This window comes from Aphis gossypii, chromosome 3 (assembly GCF_020184175.1).
Source record: "Aphis gossypii isolate Hap1 chromosome 3, ASM2018417v2, whole genome shotgun sequence".
NCBI lineage: Eukaryota > Metazoa > Arthropoda > Insecta > Hemiptera > Aphididae > Aphis > Aphis gossypii.
Window position 1 is genome coordinate 16,822,585 of NC_065532.1, and position 13,702 is coordinate 16,836,286.

General features: G+C 26.3%; 1 protein-coding gene across 1 annotated transcript in view; it reads right to left on the reverse strand.

Moving 5' to 3' along the window:
- The window catches only part of LOC114126415 (GTP-binding protein Di-Ras2-like), a 50,742-nt gene extending 39,872 nt beyond the window's left edge, over nt 1–10,870 (reverse strand). Inside the window, exon 1 of the mRNA XM_027990357.2 lies at nt 10,136–10,870. The gene's annotated coding sequence lies outside the window, so the exon portion shown is untranslated. The remainder of the gene's footprint in view (nt 1–10,135) is intronic.
- Nucleotides 10,871–13,702: the final 2,832 nt, after the last annotated feature.

A 13,702-nucleotide genomic window follows, 5' to 3' on the forward strand; every position in this document is an offset into this window, starting at 1 on the left:
GGATATATTATATAGTTTAAATAAAATTAATTAGAAATGTTTGACTGGAATAATAATATTATCGACCGGGTTATAAAAATATGTTTTAGATTCGTAATTTACATTACAAACAGTTCGTATTATTAATATGTAATTTATATTAAGTCGTGAAAAAAATCATAAATCTAGATTTTGTTAACTTAATATTAATTGTAGACTGAAATTGTGCGATTTTATAAATTAATTTATGGTTAAAGTTTTAATTGCATTTTTGTAAATTATGATAGCTGTGTATCCAATGTTTAAACTAAAAAAAAGCTAAAATATTTTTACTCATACATTATTTCATTACCAATACATTTATGTAATGATGTTTAAAATTTATAAAATAACTATAACAACTTAATTTTATATAGGTAAGACTATTATATTTTTGTGAACTTGAAATGACAATACATAAATACTACATAAATCCATAACATCTAATCATATATTGTATTATTTCAAATACTAAATTAGAAAAACATTCTTTACTATAGTATTGAACGAATGAAATAACACATTTATAATTCATAAACAGTGTTATCAACAAAAAAAGTATTTCGATTTTTGTCAGTTTTTTTTAACAATATATTAACGGTTTGTTGATCTTAAAATATAATTTATATCTGTCACGTGGAATATTATAATGATTGTTCGCGAAAATATTGAAAATTCACAAATAGCCAAGTTCTATATATTTATTAAAATTGAGTGTGAATATTTGAATGTTGTCAAGTCATATTTTATGTACCATTAACAATATGAAGTAATTTTCTATTTTTTTTTTTTTTTTTTTTTTTTTTTTTATTGTCTCAAAGTATACCTAGCGAAATAGCAGCCAAATAACTTTCAGTTATAAGGACGTGAATTTTATTATTATTAGTTTGTTTGCTAAATAGTAAATACATAATAATACATACATTTAAAGTAGATTATCGGTAGAAAATTTGAGATAATTGGTACTTCAAGGTCAAAATTAAATAATTCACCGTATGTTTATAGATAATAAGGAAAAACTTTAAATAAATTACTAAAAAAAATGGTTGATATTGTTACAAAATACAAATTTTTGACAAAATCGAATTTTTTAATTTAATTTTAGCTCAATAATGGATATCTACGTCTGTGGATGCTTTAATTGATATGTTCAGATTTTCTAAACATAATGTTGTTTTTAAAATATATTGGCTTTTTAGAGTTATTTATAGATAATATTTAAAACTATCTGCTTCTTTAATGTAGTTATTCTATAAACTTTGATTAAAATACTCGGTCAAACAGTTAGATAATTTAATTTAAGGTTTCACAAAATTTGTTTATACAATACCTAACTTAAAAAAAATGACTGTTTTTTTAAGCGTTTGAAATTTAAATTATGAAAAAAATGGATATTCACATGTATACTCATGATTTCTGTTCAGACGATATTTTTGTAAAAACTTGAAACATTCCATTACTATTTAAATTATTATTTCCTATATGCATAAAAAACCAATTTTAGTTATTTTATTGTAATTCAAAAAATATTATTCGTAGAACTTAAAAATTTTTGCCATTACAAATATTATTATTTATTATACACGATTTTCGAAATATTTAAATTGATTTTAAGCTATTCATACCACGAATTCTATTCAGTATTCACATACCTTACACAGTAATAAGATGTTGAATTTACTTATACGTTAACAACAAACAGTAGTATTATATAAAACACACGATATATGTTTGTAACATATTAGTTCAACCTATCGTATTATAATATTAATAGTAATATAAATTGTATTGTGTTATAAAATAAATTATACGATTTCTTTAAAATTAGAAATTGACATGAATTATCGTCTATTTTTTTTTTTTTTTACAATGACTCATCATTGAATTTAAATTTAACATTAACATTAGGTATACAGTGGAATATTTAAAGATTCGACAATTTTTATTCAACTTCTTATTATTAAACGTCTTCTCAAGTTTTATACTATTATTATTGGTAGGTATTTAATATTTATTATATTTAGATTTTTTGGATTAACGCTCAATACATGAGCTAAAAGAGCGCATTTTTGTAGCGAGCATGTTTGTTAAAATAATTTAATTTCCATACACTTACACACGAAGCGTCTTCATTATGAGGACCTATTGTATACATTGCGGTTTAAGGGTAGCTACATATATTACACACTATACGTTTCATTGTTTCATTAATACGCATACTGTGGCTTACAGCTAAAACAACTAATATCGTACTTACCTACTCTGTGTAGTACGTATTGAAAATAAAATATTATTTTAAACGTCTTAGGTTTGATTCTTGTGGTTTACAGACTTATATACGGTATCATCAGTTCAGTTTTATTGTAACAATGTATAAAATTTTAGATCAATGCATTATATCTGCATATTCATACAGATGATTTTTGTCATGAAACTAATACCATTGTATATGCTGACAGTGTAAATAATGCATACAGTTATAATTAGTGAGTATCGATTTTAATCAATAATAACAGTATTGTATTATGTTATCGTGGTTTTATTGCTAAAATTCGTGCGTTATTTGACTTTTTCCCACGAAATAATAACACACAATAGGCTAAAATATATATATATATATGTATTATATGTATACTAGGTATATATACATTTTATATTGGATTTTGGAAGAATAAAAACGTAAAAAATAAACTGAGGAAACTATGACTTTATTTTGAAGCATTAAATGACTATATGTTTTGGTAAATAACTTACAATTTATGACGATTATGGCGACCATCCCATTTTGTTAAAATAATTTTTAAAATTTAAAATTTGTATTCAAATTTATGTTTGGATAATTAATTAAATTTATATTTTTTTAACAGTTTTTATTTCACAATTGTTCTAAATGAATAAATTTGTAAAATTATTTAAAACATGGCTATTTTTTAACTGTTTAGGGGACTAAAATTAGAAAATTAAAATTAAATATTATATAAAGAGAACAAATATATTCCAAATAGTTAAGTTTCTGGACCTAAAATGTTATAGTATACTTATTTATTTATTTAGATTTTGGCACTTTTAAATCAATTAGAAAATATTCAGATACTCACAGAACTAAAAACGGTAGGTATATATTTAATGTTTGTAATACAAGTGATTTTAAGTATTAAGCGATTGAAATATACTTTCCTTATTTTTTGAATCACGGAAGCCCAATCCAATCCAGTTAAGGAATAATTAGTTACGTAATTCTCATTTCTCAACATACAAATCGCAGTTTTGCGTATTGGAAGTTATAATTTATATGTCCTACGAATGACCTTTAGTCAACCTAAAACAATCGAATACGATGAAGCAACGTATACATAAATTTATTCTATGTCTAAAATAGTACCTAATCACTGGTTTTTAGAGGGGTTTCTTATTTAAGATCACACGATTAGCGAAGTACGAGTTGTAAACTTCAATTTATTAGTATAATATGATAGTGAAATTTATTATGATTTGTCTATAAGGTACCTTAAATATAGTAAGTCGATTTAAAATATAATAAGTTAAAATTTAGGATTGACTGCTATCTATGACTTATCTACTTTACAATGCAAACACGACTATACTATAGATATTTACCCTCGTTGATAGTATTCGTCGTTCTGTTAACATAATCAAATCCACTGAGTGTAAAATAAACGACGAGTCGATAATAAACACAGTAACTTATTTCACTTCACAATTCATTGTAATTTTATGTTAATTGTATACTGATATTTTTAAAGAAATTAGTTAAATCAATCAATCGTCTACATTTTGTAATAGGTAACAATTAGCCATAAGCGGAAAATGTAATAGTATAATATTGTGATTGAATAATGATTGTTACATTATTTTAATTGTTTTTTTTTTTTTTTTTTTAAGTGGAATTATTATTGCACTTTAGAATCTTAAAATTATTATTATTGGTGTACAGAATAATAAATGTCATCATTAATACTCGTCTCTAAATAAATATAATATGTATACTAATTAGTAATCAAATTATATTCGAACACAAAAAAAATGCCCACTTAGAAAATTAAATTTAACGTTGGAACTTGGTTAGTCGGGTCACATTAAAATATATAATTGTAACCATGTGGCTAAAGTCACTTCGTTTAATTTAGTTAAAAATAAATTGTATTTAATTATAATATGTAACAATACAATAATACTTAATTTATTAATACATGATGATTATATATTTAAATTTATTGAGTTAATTGAATAATATATGAATGGACATATACATATTTAAATCTAAAATCTTTATTAATTAAATAAATAGTTAGCTTTAAAGAATTAAAATATTCTAAGAAATGCAAACATCTGGAATAGTATTCCGATGCATTGATGCGCTCAAATCGCCTTCCAAATCTAACTAGTTCAATGTTTGTTTTTTGTGTGAGTGTATTCTATTAACTTATAATATATTAATATAACATATATTTATACTTCAATATATTATACCATAATATTATTATTATATTATATGAATATTCTTTTCAACAATTTCTAGAAAAATAACCCTTGGAAAGCACTTTTCGATCACTTAATTTTCTTTAGTCATATCTGAATCTAAAGAAGAAGTTTAGATAACAAAATATCATATTATCTTTAATTACCGTATATTATTAGTTCATTTATTAGTTTTAGTATTAGTCTTAAAATATGATTATTAAAACGAATAAGATAAATGTTGTAATAAGATAAAATGTAATAAGTAAATATTAAATAATAACAGTAAATCTATAAGCAAATATTAATATATTGCAAAGGAAAATTATTTATATCACAAACAATATTATTGCATATTTTCCAAGGTTGTGAGCATATTTTAAATTTTTAATATAAATATATAATTTTACACATTGCGTATAACATAAAATCTTCAAATGTTTAAATATCTAAAATTATAATATTCTCAAATCTTGAGTAAAAAAGAATTGATCTTTATTTTATGTATTATTGTTAAAAAAAATACGGATTACGAGTTTTGAAAAAAAAAACATTTTAAACTAATGTACTAAGGATTGGATATTTTGAAGATCACTACAGAAGAGGAGAGATTAATCTTGGTGAATACAGAACAAAAACTGAATCAATCTTTATTCTTTTTTAGTTATAGAGCTTAAAGAATCCTATAATACGACTGTAAAGAAAAGATAATTGAAAGACGGAATTAAAAATGTACTAGAAAATTGTGTTTTAAAATATGTCGAGTTATAACACTGTACTTACTATAACGCTAAGGGCATATATGTACATGGTACATGAACATATTGGACATAATATGATCAAATTGTAATTAAAGTTAAATAGTACAATTTAATGTTAAAAGTTGATGTATAATTTGGTTACAGATTTATTTTTATTGTTAAAATGTAAGTAAGTAAGTGCAATTCATAAAATTGAGATGAGAACTTTTATATCACGATAGTGCAAGAGTTTCCGTTCAATTATATACTTATAATAATAAGTATAATATAAGACTGAGAACACCACAAACAAATCATATTTGAAGAAGACGCGGTCTATATTATATATTCTAATTAAGGTAGGTATGCAATATTGCTTAGACATTAGAATATGTAAATATTGCGTACCTACTGGCTACTTTAACATTTTAAGCGGCACATTATCAATATTAAAATTAAATTATTTATAATCAACAAACTGCATTCAATTTATTTTAATCAATATATAATCGTACCTATAAAGATGCTATAGGTAACTACTTAAAAGTTTTGAAGTTTTTTATTTTCCACCAGAAAAAAAGTTAACACAATAAAAAAACGTCACTGTAAAACCAATACGCTTATTGTCTATCGATTGTCTTTAAAACTTATGGGTACATCAATAAATAAAACGTTATCTTGAACAGTAAATGTGAAATTGAAGAGCATCGAATTTAAAAATAGGTATATAATAGTATAGCTGACGTTTGCCATTTGTTGGTACATAGTATATATGTACTGCTATGGCTTTATAGACATTTTGAATTATAGAATTCTAATTAAAAAATAATCTGAGATTCGAGGAACATTAAAAATAATTAATGTTGACATTTAATTTCAAGAAATAAAACAAAAAAATGTGTGTTTGTCAGCTATCGTTAATAGTTTCTAGAAACTTTAAAAATTAGGTGTACATACTAGGTATAAAAGTTAAACAACAATAATATATAATTTAAAATGATTATATATTTTGAAAAATAAGAACAAATGATTTTTCTTTAGGCTCCATATTTTTTGCTAAACGTTAAAATACAAAAATGTATTATTGATAGCATATTGTATTAGCTTTTCTTGTTATAAATTAGAAAATAATGTGGACTATACTAATTCTTTGAATTCTTAAACATTTATTGAATAGGTAATAACTTTTAAGATGTGTATAAAAATTTAATACTACTTATAATACTACTATTATATTCGAAAGCCTAGATTGAAACTTATAGTTTTAATCAAATTTATAAATTATAATACTTAAGGTATTTGTGAAGTTTTATTTAAATTACTTATGAACATATTATTAATTTTATACATACAATTGTATTAATTACAGTTAAATTTACTGGCAATATTAGTTAATGTGCATTGATTTTTTTTGATTATTTTATGTTTATGTTATATATAACGTAGTTACTGAGAATGCGTTTGACTATTCTAAACTTTATTATTATTTCAATGAAATTGAAAATTTGTAATTTGTATACATTTGATATTCTCAGAATGTGTACTTTATGAATAATTGGGTTATGCTACGTTAATACTTTAATAGGTTATGTCAATTTTGTGGTATGGTTTATATTAATAAGTTACATATCATCAAATCAATTCAAAATTTATAAGATACTAAAAATAATTTTTTGAACTTAATGAAGCTATTTTTTTTTATATATATAAAAACACAAAGTATGATTTATAACAAATCATATAAAATGTAAAACTTATTCATGGACATTCAATTTTAATGATTTTTACCGAATAATCATTCAAGTTAGTAATTTATAAGATACTTAATGAATACATAAATATTTCTATACGTCTTATCTAAATTATAATTATAGCAATTTCTCAGGAGTTTTTTTTTTTTTTTGAGGAAGTTTTATATACCAAACAATAAGTATTGAAAATACGTCATATCAAAATAATCAAACTGTGCAAATAAATTTTAAGATATTTATCAAAGTGTTAAGCAAAATGCAAGTCCATTCATTTTGTGTTATTTTTTTCCAAATATTTTAGACAATATATATTATATATTATTATTTCAACATTTCAAGTTTTTTAAATTGAGGATCTGCGAGATAGTGCAAGATAAATTGGTTTTTACTTTTTGACAAAGCCATTAGTTTTATAATAACATTATTTTATTTTGTAATGGAATAAATAGCTGATCTTATAATTTATAAAGAGTATCAAAACTAAATTCAATTAAATCTGTATTTTCTAACCATACTATTCTCACTTCCCTGCATGTCTTATAGTTTATAAATTGTTATTGGCAGTAACTTCTATATTCTATTAAATAAACGATGCGTCTAGATTTAATTGTTTATTGCCACTAATGCCACTAGTGTGTACGTTTTGCATCAGTATTATATAGGTAACTATTCTCTGCTTCTTTATGATAATAATTACTTTTTTGTTAATTGAATAGCATAATATTATCTAAATGTTTTATACTCTCTAACTCGTTTAATCAAATTAATTTGCTTTATAGCATTTAGTTAATAATATGTTTTAATATTACATTAAAGTTAATTACACTGCAAACATGTGTTAAACAAAAAGTTGTGTTATTGATTTCGGTTTTTTGGCTAACATTTTTCCAAAACCGAAAAAATAAAACATAAGTAGGTAGGTATTGTAGCTTACACAGACTATAGTGAAATAAAATCATTTTAATACAATACAAAGATTAAATAAAATACTATTCAGATTTCATGAATTCATACGACCTATTACATCTATATTATTAATTCTCTATAATAAAATGTAAGATCTGCAATCGTCACTATATACGTACAGACACATAATTATGTAGGTAGGTATACGTATTGTAAAGATCGAGATATTATGCGTTATAATGGTTTACCGTTAAAAAATTTCAAACTGACTGAACAAATCGTATAAAATATTATGTAACATAATATATTCGCTATTGTATAGATAAGGGTTCCAACGAGTCGTTGCTATATCGTTAGTACCTACAAGTCTCCGTTGCTATACTCTTACTGAACGTTCCGAATAAATATTTATGTATTATGCGTCGTCGGCAATAAAGAGGTGTAAGTGTGTAACAATTGGATTTCCTTTCGATTAGCATTCACAAAAGTGAGGAAAACTGGTCGTAGCTCAATATTGACCCTATTCGTGCAGACCTTTCACGTACACTACAGACGTGTAACGTATCTACAACTGCGCGTGAAACAATAACGCACATTTTTCGTTCGTATAATTTTGTTTTGGTTTTTGGTACAAACTACAAATTACAATTGGCGTTGTATTGCAATAATATAGATTTACTATATATATATAGTATGTATACACTACGGACAGTGTACACAAATAACAATTGGACAATGTCGATATGAATCAATGCGAGTATTTGGGAATTTCATTTTTATAATTACTATTTACTGCTACAGTATATTATATGTATTTATGCATTTTACAAGTATTGATAGTGAATTCAAAATAAATATATATTTTTTTTTTTTTAATATTATCGTTTGATAAAGGTTATAACTAGTAAAATAATATTAAAAAATCATATTATATTCTTCTCGAGTCTTAGAATTAAATAACAAATAACATATAAAATATACATTATAAATGTAATATTATTAATATAATAATATATTTTTTTTTTGTTTTATAAAAATAAGCTTGGCATTAATGTCATTGGTTACAGGTTACATTACTATATTCTGTTATATTATTTTATATTTTAGGGATAATTTTAAAATGTTTTTCAAAATTATTGATCTATTACTAAAAATCATTATTTTGTGTTAAATTTAATATTTAAATTATAACTTGCTATTTTAATAAAAATGTAATTGATTAATGCCCCTGCTTTACTTGGATTTGTTTTAAAATCACAAATTATTCGTTTATTTATATACATATATATAAATGATCAATGGTCTTAATGACGTTTTGTCAATATGTTTGTGCATAAGTTTATTCTATGTTTGGTAGAACACAATTAATATGATGTCCTATTACTATTCAGCACATCGTTAACATAGTCTAAATGTTAACACATTGCTCGTAACGTGTATACCTATAGCTATATATTATACTATCTGATCCTGCATCGTAGCGTTTCTGAGACAAATTAAATAATTCCAATGGATTTATCTTATTTTAAACTCTATTAAATTTACCTAAGCTATACATATTTTTGACATGGCTTTTTAGATGGTTTTGAGTGTTTTTACCAAGTATAAAATACAGCTAAAGCTCAAAATTATGTTCAATGATAATAAGTATTTTGTTTTGTGTAAACAGTGGCAACCCAGTAATAAATATAACAATATTCCGCGAACTATCAAATTCTTGCGTGAGATCCTCTTTAAAATGCAGTTAAAAAAGATTCGAGGAAGGTACACATCGTAGGGTATAGTATTACTTATGATACTTACGAGTGCGTACCAAATTTCAAAACAACGAGCGCGAAAGATTCGGTCATAGATCACTTACACATCACAACAACCTTTAATTATATAATATATAATATTATATTGTATGCTTATTAAATCAGTATTTCATTGCGGTATAGCAACTTAAGTCGTTTAAGAGTTAATATTTGTTATAAAGTATAACGTCGTATAATATTATTTATACTACCTATATTAACGATAATCAGTCAGCTATAAAATTACCGCATACTCGTGTCAAATATTCGAAATATCGGTTGTAATATCGTATAAAAATAACTGTATAATATAGCACTCTACGTGCCGAAACGTTTTTATAAATTACTATTAATAATAATAATAACAAGTATATAACGTACGCTAAACAACAGTTGTGGTTTTTTTTTTTTTTTTTTAATTTTCAACACAATATAATATACTCACCCCGGAGACTTGGAGACGACGACAGTGGTGCGAGTAAAGTAGTCGTAGTCGCGGTCTTCTGCTGCCGGTCAGTGGCGGCGGTGTTTATAGTGCCGGGGGTGAATGTGACGCGAGACGATATACAATGATAATTTCAAATATTAAGGACGAACGAACGAGCGAGCGACAGAACGCGCGCGAAACGAATGCGATACACAGGGGGCAAGCGCGCGAACGCGGACGGCTGCGGCCAATTTACTGGAAATCCGAGGGGAGCAGCAGCGGCGGCGGCAAAAAGCTCCACCACCACTCCCGTGTCGCCGTCACCGCGGCGAATCGCACAGCTGGCTCAACAACCGTTACGTTGTGCCAGCCCGCCACCTCCGCCGCCGATATATATATAACGTTCCTTTTCGCCATCGTCGTAGGTAAATATAATACAGTGTGTTCAACGATAAAGGTATAACAACAATAACGAAGTATTTGGCAACTATCAAATCATCAGCGATTTTTTTCCCTCAAAGGACTATATTATAATAATATTATCGATATCGTCGCACTTGTCGTATGTATAATATTTTTATAAATCGCGCGTCCGGCAAAATCACGTGTTTTATTTTCGCGGTGGCTCCATATTTCGGTAGTATAATTTTTTCGAAAAACTGACTCGTAAGGTTTTCTGTCCGTCTTAAAAATTTACCTACACCGAGAACGAGTCGACGCGTTTTGATTCGGCACTATTATAACGACGTACTATATACAATAGGTAATTAGAAATGCGTGTTGCGCGTGTTCGTATATTATTACGTTGTATTCTTACAGCAGTATATGTATCGATAATTTTAAAAAATTTCGTATAGGTACCTACGTGTATGTGCTGCGTGTCGTAATAGCGTACGAAACAACGTGCAGGAACTTTGCGCGCGGGGAAAAAAATCGTCCAAAATCATATTGCGATGTCGTTAATCGAATGAAATTTTCGCGGTCGTGCGACGTTTGAAAACGTTATCGTGTCTTGAGTTACGTTACGTTTTGAACGCGCTACACACTATATACATCGCTGGCGCCGCCGTGTCTGCGTACGCTACGCTCCTCGTAATCGTATATATTATTGTTGTGTATAGTATATACAACGTAAGCGAATCGTAATTTCGTAGTATGCACCACCCCAACGCGGCGCGGGGTGGAAATACCTAAAATGCCGCCGAGTGGTGTGGTGCGGTTTGGTAAACAGCGGCGTGACGGTCAGCGACTGCGCTCGACGACGGGCCGCGCGAATCGTGATGCATTGGTCGGCGGTGGGTTTATAAGCATGCTTATATACGACGTCGTCGCCGTCTGGCGCACACACTTGATATATATATATATATATATATATATTTAGTGTACACCATTTATTATAATGATATATATACAGAGAGCTGGACAGTAACTGATGTATATATTTTGAAGTACCTCCACTTAACTGAATTTTTTAACGCGCATCTTGTATTTTTTTTTTTCTAAAGCGACTATCGTCGTATATTTTTAGTTGATGCTTATTGCGAGTAACTCGCATATAACTATACAGGTGTTGATAATAATAAATACTTAAATATCGTATTTATTTTTTTTAAATTTAAACTCTACTAATTTATTCGTATTTCTTTTTTTTCCCAAGTAGGTGTATGTATATAATATAGGTACACGATAATTACGGGGAAAACGCGCACACACGTATATTATATAGACATCGAGATAGATAATATTATTGTAATAGGCAACAGTCATCGCATAGACGACGAGATATAACAAGTATTATAGACATAAATACATGATATATAATATGTGATATAAACTTTGGTTTTCGTTTTTAGTACCTATACACGATCTGTTGCATTTTCGTAATTTACTAATAACAATAATGCAACTTTGAATTATTGAACGTATATAATACGTGCTTATAAATAAATAAATATTTTTTGATGTAATGCCAGCGTTGTTTAATATTTTTCGAGTTGTTGTTTCAAGGTTAGAGAATCGAGACGATCCATTTGTTTTTATCTTCAATATATTTTTTAGATTTCTCCAAAATGCATCCAATGGTTGAAAATACGTAAAAAGGGTATTGTCAGTTAGTAGTGATTGATATGTTTGGTACATCTTATTCTTATTGTATCTAATTTGTTTATATATTCACGTCGCACGTGCACATATGTGATTTGAATAAAATTCCACTTTTGACTGTTGTTATTTCCAAACAGTTTCATTTAATATAATATATTCTCTAAAAACTAGGTCGTTTTTTTAAATCCCAACATTTTATATTAATTTTCTGTTAATAATTATTAACGTTTTAAATAATAATCATATTAAATTAGTATATGTATAACGGTGGACGTGAACAAAACTATAAAAAAAAAAAATAGGTTTCGTACTCAAAAGTACATAAATGTTATTTATAAATTCATGTGTAATATTTACATTTATCGACTATAAGTTATAAGCTATAATATTATTTAATTTTAAAAATCATAAATATTTATAATAATATATTAGGTATTTGTAGTATTGCGACCGCACATACCTACATAGACTAATAAAATTTATAAAGTTCATTTTAAATTATTTAATAATTTAAAAATCTGATAAATAAAAATATAGGTACCTATAGGTGCTGATTGTATGCTGATCAATATATTATAAAAACATTAATATCAATATTTGAATATTGTATGTTAATAATATAAACTTAATAATAAGTTTGTTATAATATTGTGATATGCTGCATTAAATAATCAAGATTTAATCCGTATTCAATCAATATTTGTTTATAGAATACGCCGGATTAATATATTTTAGCGATGGACTATTCCCCAATGATGAACATCGAGTCTTCTTAATGTGTCATCCAGTAATCTTACTAATCTTTGTCATAATTATTATTTCCAATAAGGCATCAAATCATGTATTTTATATTAATCTAAATTGAAATTTATACTTTCAATACATTTTCAATAAGCCTGAAGAGTGGATTTAATTCGTCTAACGTTGCGCATACAAAACAACGGAAATATAAACAGCGGAGTTTGCCATCGGCGTTGGTAAATTGTATTCATTCTCAAACACCATCTGTTACCCGTATCAACTGCGATACATCGTTACGGTCTTGTAAAGCGTATTTCAGTTGTATGCGATTATAATAATAATTTTGTGTTTTTATAGATGGTGAAACTTCGGTTACAACATGCCTTTTGTTGTCGCCAAATATATACGGTCAATATGCTTTTTTTGGAATACAAATTTGTAAACAATATGGTGCTTATGCATTATGCTATAGAAAGTCATCAAGAGAATATAAAAATTATTGTCTATTGACTAAATGTTTAATCTTCAACGAATACAGTACCTATATATATATATATATTAATTCGTCTTTATTAAAATTGGTAACTTTATTAAAGAATACTGACCTGAGTACACGACACATGAAATGAACTATGAAATACATGGGTACCTATTATAAAATGGCAACAATTAATTTTTTTACACAGTTATTTAGACGTGGCCAAATCATCGAACTCGAATGAACAGTTCTTAAAAATGTGG